The 17,253-nt window shown below is 38.5% G+C and overlaps 1 pseudogene; it reads left to right on the top strand.

Moving 5' to 3' along the window:
- Nucleotides 1-851: 851 nt before the first annotated feature.
- Nucleotides 852-10,882, top strand: LOC110203001 (G kinase-anchoring protein 1 pseudogene; annotated as a pseudogene).
- The last annotated feature ends 6,371 nt before the right edge of the window (nt 10,883-17,253 follow it).

The following is a 17,253-nucleotide window of genomic DNA, read 5'->3' as shown; positions in this document are numbered from 1 at the left end:
GTTCACTCCATTTGGAGTCAGGAAATCTATTTTTAAATCTCACACTTATTAGTTGAATGAAGCTAGGGAGGTCGTTTAATTTCTCTGAGTCTCAGTTTCTTCATCTTAAAAAAAAGAGATGGGGATGTGTCTATAGTGATCACTTGCATAAAGGGCTTTGCACACCTTAAAGAGATCATGCTTCAGGAGGTCCTCATGGAGGTAAAATGTGGGAGAGAAAAGTTTGGGGACTTCTCTCATCCATGAATAGGCAACTCTACTAACACATCACCAACTATTTCAAAATATTAATGGTAAGTATATCCAAAGATAGGCCCCAGAATGAACCCCTACATGATTCCCTTCCCAAGCTTGTAACTCTCATTTCTGTCCCCTAATATGAATAGTCCATTCTCCAAATCTAAGCAAAAGGTTTAAACCTATTTCTGAGGGTGAGGATAGCTAAGACTTTTATTTCTTGGTCAATGCATAACATTAGCTTTCAAGACATCCCCAAGGTCAGTCAGTCAGTCCACAAGTATTTATTAAGCAGGTCTTATGTGTCAGGCACTGGGCTAAGCACTGGAAATGCAATGAAAGGTAAAAACAATCAACAAAACTAGAGTACCTGCCCTTAAGGAGCATATATTCTAATGCAGGAAATAGCATATACATGTCTAGATAAATACAAGATATAGAGAAAGATTACATAAAAGTAATCCGGAAAGGATAGGGAACTGAGAAGACCAGGAAAGGGCTCTTGCAGAGGTGGGATTTGAACTGAGTCCCGAAGGAAAACAGGGAAGACAGCAGAGGATTCTAGGCATGCAGGGTGGCCAGTGCAGAGGCAAAGAGATGGGAGATGGAGTAACATGGATGAGGAGCTGCAAGTAGATCAGGTACCTTACAATTCTAAAATGATTCTTTGTATCTATTCTCTTTCTATAGTTTAACCTGGAGGACCTGTCCCTCATCCCCTAGTATGTCCAACCTGCATCACTCTGGCAACAGCTCTAAGCCTCTGTCCCCATACCTGGGCTCACTGTGGTGCAGGACAGTGGTTGGATTTAGTGAAAGTGAAGGTCTGGGTTGATCCGGGTGGCCCTGGGTACCTCAGGTTCATATTGAAACCAAGATCTCATTCCCTTTATTTTTGTTGTAAATATTGTTGACAAACTTCCTCTCCTTTGAGTGGCAGGAAGAAATGAACCTGTAGGAATCATTTTTTAAAAGGATTTCTTAAAGGAAATAATTTTTTAAAAAATTTACATCAATCTAAATTATTAAATCAGAGCCTCAAACCTTCTGTGTGTCTTTCCTGAAGGAACTGCTGGGAGGGGAGGACTTTGCACAGAGGGTGAAGTGGCCACTCCTGGTATCCAAGGAGGGAAATTTCTTTAGAAAAACCTGTGCTTTCCCAAGCAAGTCAAATCTGCAATCTCAGTTACTCAGCTCCTTCACACCCACACAAATGCACACATATGTCAGACACAGGCACAAACAAATGTGAAGAAAGAAGCCTATGTGCCTCCACATGGTTTTATGTTAACAAAAAGAGGGTATCCAACAATCCTAGTTTAGTTCAATTCTTCCAAAGCTTTCATAGATATGAGAGAAGGAGAGAGGAACAAGAACACAGAGGATGGTGTTTAGAAAGTCCTAAAACTGCAAGTGGAACCTGAGGAATGAAAGACATTTTCATATAACACAGATTACCCAGACCCCCACTGCCCTAAAGGCCAGGTATGTTACATTTGACCTCTCCCCCAGGTTCTCCAGTAAGAGGCTTAGGGATATCTAGGCTGTCTGCAAATGGCTCCAACAATTTGGAATTTGGCATTGCCCCCAAGTATATGAGTCCCCTGAGCACCAGTTCCATTTAGCCACTGAGTTAAAGTAGAATTTACAAAGAAATATTTACATCAAAATGTATAATCACAAATGTTCAAGCATCTTGCCCAAACAGGAGGAACATAATATTCACACACACATCCTTCCACTCTGTACCACTTCAGACACTAAGGAAGAGAAGGAGATTAGATACATAACTTAGCTCCATTCCTATAGTGCCCCATCCCAAGAGCCAAGTCCCATACACACTGTGATCTCCAGTCCCTGGCACTGTGGCATTTCCAGAATTCTCTTCTGAACTGGATGGCTGCAACATCACTTGGAATCTTGCCTCTAAGCTCATCACAGTTCAAACTCCCAAGTCTAGTGGGGATCACCTTAAACACCTAAAACTAAGAAAGATAAATGGAGCAGAACAGAAACAAACACCTCTCACCCCCATCCCATTTTTCTAAGACAGAATAAAAGGGGGATGTGAGGGGAGATGAAAGTCCTTCCCCTCTCAGAGTTCAGTTCATGGCACCCATGCTGTAGGTTAACTATGATCTTCACCCTCTGGACACAGTAGGAAAGAGCATGCAGGAAACAGCATGCAGGAAAAAGAGAGGGTGTTTCAGTCTGGCCAATTTATAAGTCAGAGTTTTTTCCAAATGCACAGCCAATCAAAGGAGGCTGTTCCCACCTACACTATGACTTATGGAGTGTCTCCTCTGAGGAAGGATTTAAGTTTTGGAAATACTTAAAGGCCTTCCAGAGCCAAGATTGATAAGTAAAGCAAAGAGGTTTAGCTAGGGGACAACAGTTTGATCAGAAAGGTGATGTTACTCCAAGATCATGAGCCTGGTTTTCTCAGGTGAGCTTTATACAGGCTCGGGAGCATATTCACAGAATCATGTGACCTTACACCTTCAATAGACCTTAAAGATAGTGGGATCCAACAACTTCCTTTTATGTTTCAGGCCCACAGAAGGTAAGAGCATCTTTTGCTTATGATAATCTCACATATATTGAGGATCACTTTGCTAGTCAAGGGAAAGAGCCATGTTTGGAGCCAAAGTCTCCTGATTGCTGGTTATGTGATCATTTTACAACACCATAATGGCTCCCCACCAAGAATTCAGGAGAACGAAAGGTTCATCAGTCATGTTAACTTTCATTCAAGTTCTCCCTATTCTGTCTCACAGAGTTCAGAGCACTGGCTCCTTAAAAATGTTTAATACTATTTTATTTTTTTCCAATTACATATAAAGACAATTTTCAGCATTCATTTTTTGACAAATTTTGAGTTCCAAATTTTTCTCCCTCCTTTCCTCCTTTCCACCCTCCTCAAAATGGTAAGCAATCTGATATAGGTTATAGATGTACAGTAATGTAAACACATATTTCCATATTAGGCATGTTGTGAAAGAAGAAACAGAATAAATGGGAAACAAACACAAATCCTCCCCCCCCCACTCCCAGTGAAAATAGTGTGCTTCAATCAGCCTTCAGATTCCATAGTTCTTTCTCTGGATATAGTTATCATTTTCCATTATGAGTCTTTTGGAATTGACTTGGATCATGATATTGCCGAGTAGAGCTAAGTCCATCACAATTGATCATCACACAGTGTTGTTGTTTCTGTGTAAAATGTTCTGGTTCTGAAGAGCTTTTGCTCTTCAGTCAGAGAACTTGAGTCCAAATTCTCATTCTCATATTCATAATCTGCGTGACTTTGTCTAAATCACTTTACCTTATGTAGCCCAAGGTTTTTTTTATTTATAAAATGAGTGTGTTGGGCAAGGATGACTTTTGAGTTCACTTCTTGTTGTAGATCCAAGATCCTATGATCCTATGACCCTTTCTGAGAGGAGAGGAGTTCCCTAAATGCTCCATAGAAAAATAGTATAGTTTAAATATGTGTCATTTGAACTATGGTATAATTGTCCAAAGGAGCTTATTCAGGAAAGTGAAGGTAGAAATGATAAGACTTGATAATAGATTAAAAATGTGAGGTGTGTGAAGGAGGACTTGAGAATGTTAGTGAAGCTGTGAGCCTGGGTGGGAGGATGGCCACCCATGATGGTAATTGAGAAGTGGTGAAGAGTGGAGGATTTGGGGAAAAGATAATCAGTTCTGTTTTGGACATGGTGAGTTGAGGGAGTTGGTGATGCAAGAAGGGAGCTCAGGAGAAATGTTAGGGCTATACTTGTAGATCTGGGAGAATGGGAAGAAGAGAAGATGGTACCGAACAAAGCCTTAGGGTATACTCACAGTTAGTATACATGACATGTACAAAGACAGCTAAAGAGATTGAGCAAGGTTTGTCAGATAGGTAGCAGAAGATGATACATTTCATCTTTTCAGAACACTATTATCATCAGGGGTCATAAAGGAAGTCTAATTTAGAAAGAATGAGGCAGTTCTGTTAAATCTTAAGGATCTTAAAAGACAAATGAAAAGAGACAGGTGGGGGAGGGAAAGGAAAACAAACAAAGATGAAGGGGTGAGGGGAGCAACTGATACTTGAATCTTACTGTTATCTGAAGGAGGCAAGAATACAAACACAGTTAGGTACAGAACTTCATTTCACCCAGAAGAGAAATAGGAAAGAAAGGGGAGAAGAGAGAAATTAGGGGTAGAGTAGATTGAGTTGGATTACTCCTAAACAAACCAAAGCTTGTCCTTCCTCTTGGTTCCTGCCTCCACCTGGCTGGCCCCAGACGCTCTTGCTCTTGCTTCTCTGTTCCAGGCCCCGAGTGTCCTTGAACCGTGTACCAGCCCCCTCTTTCCACAGGTTAAAGACCCCTTTCCTGTCTATCTCCCTCCCTTGCCCGTGTCAGCGGATAAACTCACATCACTTACAAATCGCTTCAAGTATATTTCTGCGGTCCAGTTAATAAAGCTAGAACTATCTGTACATTTTTTCTCCTTAATTTTTCTTGCTTTTTTTCCAAAATACAGCTGATATGGAAACATGTTTTCCATGACTTGGTATGTATAATAGGTATATTTCTTGACTGGGGTGGGAAGACTGTAAGAAGGGAGAAAATTCAGGAATGAAAATAAAAATAATTTTTTTTAAAAAGTAATAAACAAAACCATCTGCTCCTGGACTTTTTTCTTCTGTATTTAATTTATACCTCATTCAATTTCCTGTTGTGAGATGGCATTGTGTAATTTCTTTTATTTCTTTTTCTGTTAGTCTATCGTGTTTTTTTGAAATATTCATCTATTTTTTTAAGTTGTTGGTTTTTTTGTAACATGAATGTTTCAACCAGTCATATATTTTGACAGAATAGTTTATGGTACTTTCCTTTATTTCTTCTTCATCTGTTCTAATCAATTTCATTAGTTTAGATTTGTTTTATTGGTTTAGGATTTTTAAAAATCAAATAATCAACAATTCAGTCTATATTGTTAGTATTTTTTTAGTTGATTTTTGTCTTTCAATTAAGAAAAAAAATACTGTTTTTCAACTAGGATGTCTCTTTGGAAGGGGAAGGACACTGCAAATAACCATGGTGTTGAATGTAGCAGAAAATATCAATAGAAATTATTTCAAAAAATTAAAATTTTAAAAGAAAAGAAAAAAAAGCTTTATAAACTATATTGCCCAGAACAACTGTATAAGGTAGGTAATACAAATATTATTGCCCAAATTCTGTAGTTGAGGAAAATGAGCCCCTGGTGATCCCCAATTATAACCCTCTATAGACACTTGTCAATTCAGAGTTGAGGATGGGAAGCAGGGAGAGTAAATAGGAGCAGCCTGCCTTATGGCTATTTCTGGAGCCCTGACAGCCAACTTCCTCATAGAAAAAAAGAAGAAAAATGTGTGCAAATAGCAATGTTGTTGATTTTCTAACGTTCAGCTTGTATTGGCCAGGACTATGTGGGATGAGATCCAGGACAAGGTCTGCCTTTCACACAAATGAAAACAGTAATGGTACCAAGACCTAATCCTGTCACCTCATACTACTTTTGACTTTCTTTCCTCCCTCTTTATCCATCTCTTTCAATGTCCTTTTAACATTCTAAACCCTAATGCTGTGAAGGAAAGATCAAGAAAACTCCAGCTCCCTGAAATGTTAAAGATTTGCCTTGTACCCCTTAGAAAAGTGATCTAGTTTTTTCAACACTGATCAGTGGATGTGTAATCTATTAACTATTAGTGAATTCATCAATAATAGTAGAACTTTGGATGCTGTTCAATCTGTCTCAAGTCATGTCACCTAACATTTATTAAGCACCTAGTATGTGCCAGGCACTGTGCTAAACACTGGGGATACAAAGAAAGGGAGGGGAAAGCATTCCCTAATTTCAAGGATCTCAAATCTAATGGAGAAAACAGCATAGACATTCCTATGTGGTTACAAGATATATTCAGGGAAAAAATTTTGGTAGTCTCTGAGGAAAGACACAAAGATTAAGGAAGGTTGCAAAAAGCTTCTTGCAGAAGGTTGAACTTTATCTGAGATTTGAAGGAAGTCAGGAAATGCAAGAGGCAGAGATGAGGGTGAAGAGCTTTCCAGGCATGGAGGACAGCCAGTGCAAATGCCCAGAGTCGGGAGATGGAGGGTAGTGTCTAAGAATTAGCAAGGAGGGCAGTGTCACTGGATCATGAAATACATAGAAGGGAGTATGGTATAAGAAGACTGGAAATGTAGGAAGGGGCCAAATTAAGAAGTGCCTTATAAGCCAAGAGAGAAATGTTTATTTGATCCTTGGGATAACAGGGAGCCATGGAGTTTGTGGAATGTTGGAAGTGGAGATTTGGTCACCTTTTCCTCTAGGAAGATCAATTTTGAATGGAGGATGGACTGGAGTGGGAAGAGATGGGGTAGGGAGATCAACTAGCAAGCTCCTGCAATAGTGCAGCTGTGAAGTAATGAGAGCATGGACCAAGCTGGTGGCAGTGGGAGAAGAGAGAAGGAGAAGAATAAAAAGAGATGCGATGAAGGTAGAAATGATAGAATTGGACAATGAATTTGATAAGGGTGGGGGTGGAGTGAGAGAGAGTGAGGAGAGAAAATTAGGAGAAGAAGAAAGTGGAGGGGGTAAAGTGGACAGTGAAGATAATGAGTTCAGCTTAGGATATTTGAAGTGTAAATATCTATGGGAAAACCAGTTTGAGAATGCCATTAGGTGATGAGAAACTGGAGTTCAGGAGAGAGGTTAGGGCTGCCTCAATAGATCTGAGAGTCATCTTCATAGAGATGATAATTGAATCCATGGGAGCTGATGAGATCATCAAGTAAAAGAGCATAGAGAGAAAAAGGAAGAAAAGAGAGCCCAGGCTAGAGCCTTGCAGGACCCCCCAGAGTTAGTAGGTGTGACATGGATGAATATAAAGCAAAACAGACAGAGAAGGAGTGGCTAGACAGGGTGAAAGAGAACCAGGGGAGAATAGATGCCATGAAAACTTAGAGAAAAAAAGAGAATTGAGGAGAAAGAGTGCCCAGTAGTGTCAAGGGCCACATAGAAGAACTTGGAGAAGTGACAGGGCCATGCAAATCTCACTGCTTGGAAGACAGCCTACTCTGCCTAGGGCTAAATTGTTTGTGACATCCATGGAGGAACAAATTCTAAGTGAGGAGGTTAAGGTAGAGCTTCTAATCCCTGGCACCTCAGATTAAAGGAAGTAAGACTCATAACTAAAAGACAGAGAGGATAGTGCCTCATTCCAAATATTGAGGACTGGGGACTTGATATAGAACTGATCAGTTTAGACCCCAACACAGGCCATGAGAAACTCTCTGAGTTTCTCCACTGTCATCTCCACTGCACAATTTATAACCAAACCAACTGTCTAGTTCTTACCTGGCATTATCGAGTGGAAACATCACCAGGGTTCAGGGAGGGACCTTTGATTTGACCTTTTACTGGAAATGACAGAAGGGCCAGTCTATGAACCCCAGAGATGGAAATATCCATCTGCCCTCCTGCAGATAAATGTTCTGCTCAGGGGTTTAATGTCATTGCTCTTCATACTCTCTCTCTCTCTCTCTCACACACACACACACACACACACACAAACACACACACACACACTCATTTCCTTTCACTCACACAGGTTACCAGGACATCCAAATTAACACAAATTGTGACCAAACCATGTGGAAACCAAGGCTCAGGTGAAACAAGGCAAGTATGCATAAAAAGGATATGAACCCAAGGAAGAGGGTTGGGACCCTGCAGTGTCCCTAGCCCTAGCTGAGGGCTAGGCTGATCACTTACAGATGGAAATCCTGGGCCATCCTTCTTTCCTCTTAAGAGACATGGCAACTGATCATCTCTCAATAAACTAATTCTGAGATCTCTTTGTCCTGATCCATGTGGGAATAAAGGAGGCAAAGTCATCCATACTCCTTCATTTGACCCACAGCATGATTAACAATCTAGAGTTTGGGCTACAATCTATGATACAGGAACAGAACCAAAAAATATAACATATGACAATTGGTCTGCTCTAAGTAACCAAATTTATAAAGGCAGGCCCCATTTTCGCAGCCCCTTCCCCGCCATCAAGTTTTCAGCATTTTACCCCACCCCTTGCTCATACTGCTCTCACAACTGCACTGGGGAAAAGTAAAATGGGAGGATTGTTTATTTCCAAGACAAATCCAAGTCCAGTGAGGGAAAGTGATGTGCCAAAACTCAAAGTCATGGCCAGGGCCAGGATTGGAACTCAGAGTTGAAAGGCATGTCATGATTTCCACCATGGAACTTTGGCTAATGAAAACCAGGCTGGAAGGAGAAAAACATGTTGGCAACAATTGGTCAACTGCCCTGGGCCCCATCCACTACTGGTGCTGATTTCCAGCATTGACAGTTTGTTGCATTGAAGTATCTTCCCACATTTTCTTCCATGCCAATATCCCACATATCTGAGTTATCTCTTCTCCAACTTATCTCTCATTGCTCCCTCATTGTTATTTTTTTTAATGCATCATGCATGCCTTTTGGTTTACATCGTAGACACTTCTGCAAATATTAACCCTTCCAAATTTAACAATTCCTTGTAATGAAGAAGAACAATTAAGAAAAAGCACCCAATCCAGTAGCTGTATTTGACAATATACACAATATTCTACCCTGCTAATCTCCTTTGCCTTTGTCCTAGTGGAGAGAGGTATGTTTAATTATCTGCTTCCTGGGATCATTGTTGGTCACTCAGTTACCCAGATTTCCCTTTCCTCATAGTGACCTTTTTGTTTACATTGTTGTAGTCATTCTGCATACTGTTCTTTCATCTCTGCTTATTTCATAGTACACCATTTGATACAAACCTTCCCTCAGGTTTTCTTAATTCCTTATTTTCCTTTGTAGTCCCACAATGATATTCTGTTGTATTCATATGTCACAGTTTGGGAGAGGGTATTTTATTTTTTCAATTAACAAGCAATTACTTCCTCTTTTTGCCATTCCACCTTCAATTAAAAAAAAATGAAAAAAACCCCTTTTCTCATTGAAACTTATAGAAATATATATACATTCTCGCTCTCCTTTTACCCTCTCTCCTCAAAAGTGTTTTGCTTCTGCCCTTTGGCAATCTGCCTTCCCTTCTATCAGCCTCCCTCCTCTTATCCCCTTCCCTTCCTGCTTTTCAGTAGGGTAAGATAGATTTCCATATACAATTGTATGTGCATGTTTTTCCCTTTTTGAGCCAATTCTGATGAAAGTAAGTTTGTCTCACTTCCCCTCAACTCCACCCTCTTCTCTTCCCCTGTAAAACTTTTTTCTTGACTTTTTTATGTGAGATAATTTACCCATTTTGTCTCTACCTTTCTCTTTCTCCCATCCCAGTGCATTCCTCTTTCTCATACTTTAATTTTATTTTTTAAATATCATCCCTTCATATTCAATTGCCATCTGCGTTCTCTGTCCATATATACTTCTAACTACACTAATAATGAGAAAGGTTTAAGAATTAGAAATATCATCTTTCCATGTAGGAATGTAAACAGTTTAATCTTATTAAGTCCCTTATGATTTCCCTTTCCTGTTTACCTTTTTATGCTTCTCTTGAACCTTGCATTTGAAAGTCAAATTTTCTATTCAGCTTTGGTCTTTTCATGAAGAATGCTTGAAAACCCTCTATCTCATTGAATATGTATTTTTTCTCCTCATGGATTATATTCATTTTTGCTGGGTAGGTGATTCTGTGTTATGAATCCTAGCTTCTTCAACCTCCGGAATATCATATTCTGATCCTTTAATTTAGAAGCTGCTTAAGCTTGCGTTATCCTGACTGTGACTCCATAATACTTTAATTCTACCCTTTCTGGCTTGACCATATTTTTTCCTTGACCTGGGGACTCTGGAATTTGGCGATAATATTCCTGGGAGTTTTCATTTTGGGATCTTTTTCAGCAGTTGATCAATGGATTCTTTCAATTTCTGTTTTACCCTTTGGTTCTAGAATATCAGGGGCAGTTTTCCTTAATAATTTCATGAAAGGAGAGTTCTGCTTCCAGGAGCCAACAGTTGACATCTGAAATGTTTGAAGCTGATCTTGAAAAGGCATTGTGACTAAACAAACTGGAATATGAAGAACACAAAAAGGAACATGAAAATGTAAGAATATGAAAGGTATGAATAAAAAAAAAGAAAGAATCATCAGGGGAAAGACAAACCACACACAGTGTCACTGAAAGACTTTCAGTACAAAGCAAATATAGATCACCTTATTTAAAAAAGATTAAAGAGGTATACTTGAAAGATAGTAGAAATGAAAGACTGAAGTGGGAACTTTAAAGGAAAGATGCTGAAATTCAGAAGATGAAAAATAGCATCACTCAGTGGGAGGCAAAATATAAAGAAGGAAAAGTAAGAAATGATCAGTTATTGAAAATGTTATGAGAAGGTGAAATGAAAGATAAAGTAGAAATACTTACTCAGGTTGATGAATCACAAAGTTATCAAAAATGAGCTAACCTAGCAGCTGACTTCACTTCATGCTGCATTAGAGCAAAGAAGATCAAAAGCAAAGGCATTAAAAGCAGAATTAACAAAATATCAGGGTGGCAGAAAAGGGAAACAAAACTCAGAATCTGACCAATGTAAATGATCACCTTAGCCATTGAGATCAACATTCACACACACACACACACACACACACACACACATGCACAAATTTTTCATGGTTTTGAAAAAACAAAAGAATATGTTTAATGTTGCACAACTGCTGACCTATGCAGTTTTTGTTGTAAGAAGAAATTAAAATGACTGATTAACTATCTAAAAAAAAACTATTTCATTTTTCTGTTGGTTTAAAATGAAAAGTAGGAAGGTGGGAATTCAAGAAAAACTTAGTGAATCATTACTGTTTGTTGCCCATGCTCATCATTTTAGTTTTTCACCAGTCACTAAAATTTACTCTAAGAAAGAAAGAAAGAAAGAAAAGCTAGTTGCAAAGAATTTTTGCCTACTTTCCTGCTGTTCTTTTCATTTTAGCTGCATTGGTTTTCTTTGTGCAAAAACATTTTCATTTTATGCAATCAAAATTATCTATTTTACCTCCTGTTTCATCATGAACTGTTCCCCTACCCATGGATCTGACAAGTAATTCCATCCCTGCTCCATTAATTTGCTTATAATAGCAAATTCTTTATGTCTAAATCATGTACCCATTTTGAATTTACCTAGTATATAGTGTGAGATGTTGATCTATGTTAGTCTACTTTCCAGTTTTTCCCACAGACTTTGTCAAATATTGAGTTCTTGGCCTACTAGCTAGGATTTGGAGGTTTATCAAACACTAGGTGACTGTGCTCAATGGATTATGTATATTGTATACCTAATCTGTTTCACTGATCAACCTCATTCTTACTCAGTACCAAATTGTTTTGACATTACAGCTTTGTAGAATAGTTAAGATCCGGTACTATTAGGCTTCCTTACTTACCTTTTTTGTTTCATTGTTTCCCATGATCTTCTTGATCTTTTGCTCCTCCAGATGAATTTTGTTATTTCTTTCAGTAGCTTTATCATGTAATTCTTCAGTAGTTTGATTGGCATGACACTGAATAAGTAAATGACTTTAGGCAGTGTTATTTTTATTATATTGACTTAGGCTGTTCGTGGGCAATTAATATTTCTCCAGTTATTTAAAACTGCCTTTATGTGAAGAGTATTTCATAATTCATAAATCACAGCCATATAGTTCCTGTTTGTGTCTTGGCAGGTAGACTCCCAAGTAGTTTAAACTGTCTGTAGTTGTTTTAAGTAGAATTCCTCTCTTTTTGTTAGATTTTAAGGATAATACACAAAATTGCTGATGATTTCTGTGGTGTTATTTTATATACAGCAAATTTACTGAAGTTGTTAGCTGCTCAGATGAGTTTTTTTAGTTGACTTTCTAGGATTCTTCAAGGAAGCCATAATATCATTTGCAAAAAAATGGTAGTTCTGTTTCCTATGCTTCTTCCTTCAATTTCTTTCTCTTGTCTTATCACTATAGTTAGCATTTTTAATATAACGTTGAATTGTAATGATAATAATGGACAACTTGCCTCACATCTGACCTGATAGAAAGGCTTCCAGATTTTTTGTTGTTCATTTGTGTCCTATGTTTGTGACATTTGGGCTTTTCTTGGCAAAGATACTGAAGTGATGTGCTGTTTCCTTCTCTAGCTCATTTTATAGAATAGGATACTGAGGCAAACAGGTTTAAATGACTTCCCCAGGGTCACACAGCTAATAAGTGACTGAGGCTAGATTTGAACTCAGATCTTCCTGACTCCAGACCCAGCATTCTCTCCGCTTTACCCACTAGCTGCCCATGGATGTAAGCCAGCTGCAACAAGTAACCAATGAGAGGCTTCAAAGAAAAACAAGCAACAATACAAAGAGAAGATGAGTTGGTCATGTGAGCAGGGCTGACAGGTACCCTCACAAGGTTAGAGAAGTAATAAACATAATCTGTCCATTGTTGGGTTTCAGTGGGAAATTGCCTGGAGGAGAAGGCTAAGGATGAGAAAGGATAGGCAGACATTAGCTATGATCTGCACTATTAGAAGGAACTTCTGGTTCAGTGACATCACAGACCTTGTTGAGTATTGAGTGGTATATGGTGTAAGATTCTGGCCTAAGTCTAATTTATGTCAACCTACTTTCCAATTTTCCCAACAGTTCTTACCAAATATGGAGTCCTTGCTCTAGGTCTTAGGGTTTTCACAAGGCTATTATTATTTTTTATTGCATCTGATTCATATTTGTTTAGTCTGCTCTACTGCTATTCTTTTCTATTTTTTTAAACCAGAATCATATAGTTTTTATAATTACTATTTTATAATATAGTTTGAGGTCTGGTAATACTATATGTGCTTCACTTCATTCCTAATGATTTTTCCTCAGTATTTTCTTCAATATTCTAGATCTTTTGTTCCTCCAAATGAATCTTTTGTTTTATCTAGTTCTATAAAGTATTCCCTTCATAATTTGACTGTTATAGCATTAACTGTATAGTATTTCCACTTTTATTGCAATTGCAAGGCCCAACCACACACAGTGAATACCTCTTCACTTGTCTTCCTTTATACATGTAAAGAGTGTTTTGTGCTTTATTTGCATGAATGTTACATATATCTTGGCAGGCTAACACCCAGATATTTATATATTTTGTACTTTTAAAAACAGAATTTCTCTTCTTGGATTTTGTTAGTACTACATAGGAATACTAATCATTCTTTTTTTAAAAAATTTTATTAATTTATTTTGATTTATCAACAATCACTTACATATGCTTTTGAGTTGAAAATTTTTCTCCCCCTTCCTCCCCCCCACCCTCCCCAAGACGCACACAATCTGATATAGGCTTTACATTTACATTCCTATTAAACATATTTTCACATTAGTGAAGTTGTAAGTAAAAATTAAAACCAATACGAGGAACCACGCGAAAAATGAAACAAAACTCAACAGAAGGTAAACATAAGTGATAGCGATTCAACTTCCATAGTTCTTTCTTTGGATGTGGACAGCATTTTCTATCACGAGGCCTCTGGAGATGTCTTAGATCCTTGTAATGCTGAGAAGGGTTCAGTTTAATTAGTCATTGCATAATATAGCTGTTATTGTGTACAAAGTCCTCTTGGTTCTGCTCACTTCACTCAGCATCAGACCATAGAAGTCTTTCCATGTTTTTCTGAAGTCAGCTTCTTCATCATTTCTTACAGCACAATAGGGAATACTAATCATTCTTGTAGGTTTATTTTGCACCCTGCTAACTTTACAGAAGTACTTTGCTCATTTGCAAGGGCACCAGTAACTGAGCTGAGCCACAGTCAATTCCTTTCAATCTTCTGAGGCATTCTTTTGTTTTTCTTGGCAAATAAGTTTCTCGTTCTCCTTGTCCAGAATTGTGTGGTTCCAACATGTTCTGCATTTATGAGCTTTCCCACCTGACATGAACTCTCCTGAGACAGAATTCTGACCTTCCAAGAAGCTAAATATGAATACTTATTTCCTTCCTCTTCTCCCCAGGCAGGAATTGGCCTAAACTCATCTGCGACCTTTTTTTGCCTCAAAATCAGGTATGCTTGTTATTTGCAGCTCTCTCCGGCTTTAACTTTAGGCATTATCTTCAGGATACCCACTACCTCTTTCTTCTTCTTTACTGTCTTCAGTCTCGGACTAGAGTAACTATTTCAGGAAGGAAGCCAACCATGCTTCTTGCTTTCCTCCCAGCTCAAGTTATCCTCTGGACTGTTTCACCTCCTCACTCTTGAGCCAGTGAGCACTTCCTTCTCTCTGCTGTGCTTCCACTGTCCCTTTTATCACTTTTCTTTCCCTATTAGAATGTAAGCTTCTTGAAAGTAGGGATCATTTTTCCTTGTACTTGTATTCTCAGTGCCTAGCATTGTGCCTGCCATATTAGAAGTGCTTAAGAAACATTTTACCTATCTTCAACCAGAAGCTCTTTCTCCAAAGTGCTTTCTTTCAATCAATAGGTTGAATTTCAAATCAATAGATTTCTTTCCTCAAGAAATCTATCTCAGCCACCACTTCCAAGAAGGTCTCTTGATTACTGCCACTCAACTTTTCCTATCCTCCCAAAAGATACAACTAAGTGATGCTCTTGAAGTGATCCTGAATACCCACACCCCCTCTCTTGGCTATATTCCAGAGAGCCTTGTAAATAACAGTCCTCCCTAGCTGAAAATAATACTTTAGATATTAACTCCTTTGACCACTTAACTCAGACATTCAGTTAATTGGCTAAGAAAGAACCTATCTCAGCCATCACCTGTCAGGAAAACACTCAAAGGGGTGAGATATGTGCCACCATATTTCCCCTTTTCTTTCTGTTTTCCTCCACACTCAGTATCTGTTCTGTGGGCTCACTGCTGATATTGACAACAGACTGTTGGTAGGGTGAAGAGGGAAGGAGAGGTTTATGGGTTAAAATGAAAATATAAATCTGAAAGAATTTATAATATGTAAGGATGACATTGGGGACTTCTCAAAGAAAATCAATGATTGTCTTATAATATCAATCAATCAATATTTATCAAGGCTTGCTCTAAACTGGGCACTGTGCTAGGCAATGGAAATACAAATATAATGAAACAGTTCCTATTCCCAAAGAGTTCATATTCAATGGGAGCTGTAATAAGCATATATATATATATATATATATATATATACACACACACACACACACACACATATATATACACATATATACACACACACATATATTTATATATATATATCTGTGTGTGTATGTATATGTATGTATGTGTATACATATATTTATGGATTTATAGAATAAATAAAAGCATAATAAATGCAAATAAACACAAAGTAGTTATCTCTAAAATAGTTTGGTATAGGGGGCACTAACATTTTGAAGTATCAGGAAAAACATCACCCACCACCTGAAACAAGGAGTTGAACCTTTAAGGGCACGGACATTCTAACCAAAAGCTCCTCTCAAAATATCTCTTTCCAGCACTGATGCTCTGTCTGAATTCATTCCTCAGTGGTGAATATACTCCCACCCCACCAGCATCTCCCCATCCCAGTGATCTGGAATGTGTAACTGCCATTGTTCATATTCTTTCTCCATACTCCAGTGATTCATGCCCCTCATTCTTATCCTCCTCAATGCAAACCCCTCAATTTCCCACTCTGAAGTCACTCAGCCCTTCCACTGTGCTCTCTACAATCCTTGTTCTATAGGTAATAAACTTGCTTTTATCTTAAACTTGTTTCCTTTTTCATTTCTCCCAAATTCTGGCCCTCGCTGAGACTGGTTTCCTCTTAAGCATACTGCATCCAGGGCCACCCTTTCTGGTTGCATTCATTCATAGCCCCTGATTCAATGGTCATACTAGAGTGGGTAAAATACTCCTTCCTACCCATTATTCCTTCCAGACTTCCCCTACCACTATTCCTCAGTAAGCTGCCCTCCTTAGAATTTCATTCAATCTAAATTTATCACTCAATCAAAGTTGTGAGAGTTGTTCATTACAAACCCTGAAGACATTCTGCTTCCTGCTTGAATAAGTCCAGTGCATGGATCACGGTCTCTCTATCCTTATTCCTGTCTTCATACTAAGGTACTTCAACATACATATTGATACTCCCTCAATTACCCTAACTCAACAGTTTCTCAGTCTACTCAATTTTTCATGATGTATTCCTCCACTCCATCTCAGCTACACACAGAGATGGTCATATATCTTTGATCTACCCTTATCACTAGTCATCCCTTCTACCTGAAACGGTAGCACTCCTCACATCTGACTCCTGATTTCTCTGAACTCTTTCAAGACAGTTCAAACCTCACCTTTGGTAGAACTTTCCCACCCTTCCTCTCCCCTCTTGCCTTCCTTCTGGTATTATTGTCCATTTGTACTGGATATATCTTGCATGTACAGAGTTATTTCATGTTCCACCTGTATAACATGAGCTGCTTGAGCAAGGTCTGAATTTCTGTCTTACAATGCATCCATAGCACTTATGACAGTGCCCAGCACATAATGTCAAATAAATGATTGTTAACACTTGGCTGACTGACTGGATCCAATAGATGAAAACATATAACCCCAGAACCATAGCAATCTGGAGGGATCTGTGTGTTCTCAATGTGTCTGACACAACTAGCCCCTACAGATAGAAAGCACCTTCCCAAGACTTCTTCTCAGGTCCCCAGGTTACAATTAACATTCAGTTCTATGTTTTGTGAACTACAGACGGCAAATAGTAAATGAGGTCTCTCTCTCTCTCTAACAATCCTCTGGGACATTCAACTTCCTTTAGCTTCATTCTGAACCAGAACGTAAAAAGAAACTCCTAAGTTCCAAAGCTAGAAGGGATATTAAGACAAATCTGGCTCAAATCCCTTGTTTCAAAAATGAGGAAACTGAAGTCCAGAGGAAAAAAAAAAACACATTATGTTCTACCTGTTAGTGATAGAGTTGGAACTATCAC

The sequence above is a fragment of the Phascolarctos cinereus genome, unplaced genomic scaffold, assembly GCF_003287225.1.
Source record: "Phascolarctos cinereus isolate Bilbo 61053 unplaced genomic scaffold, phaCin_HiC Scaffold_1;HRSCAF=81, whole genome shotgun sequence".
NCBI classification, from domain to species: domain Eukaryota; kingdom Metazoa; phylum Chordata; class Mammalia; order Diprotodontia; family Phascolarctidae; genus Phascolarctos; species Phascolarctos cinereus.
The sequence above is the reverse complement of the archived record's forward strand: the minus strand, read 5'-3'. Positions and strand labels throughout refer to the sequence as shown.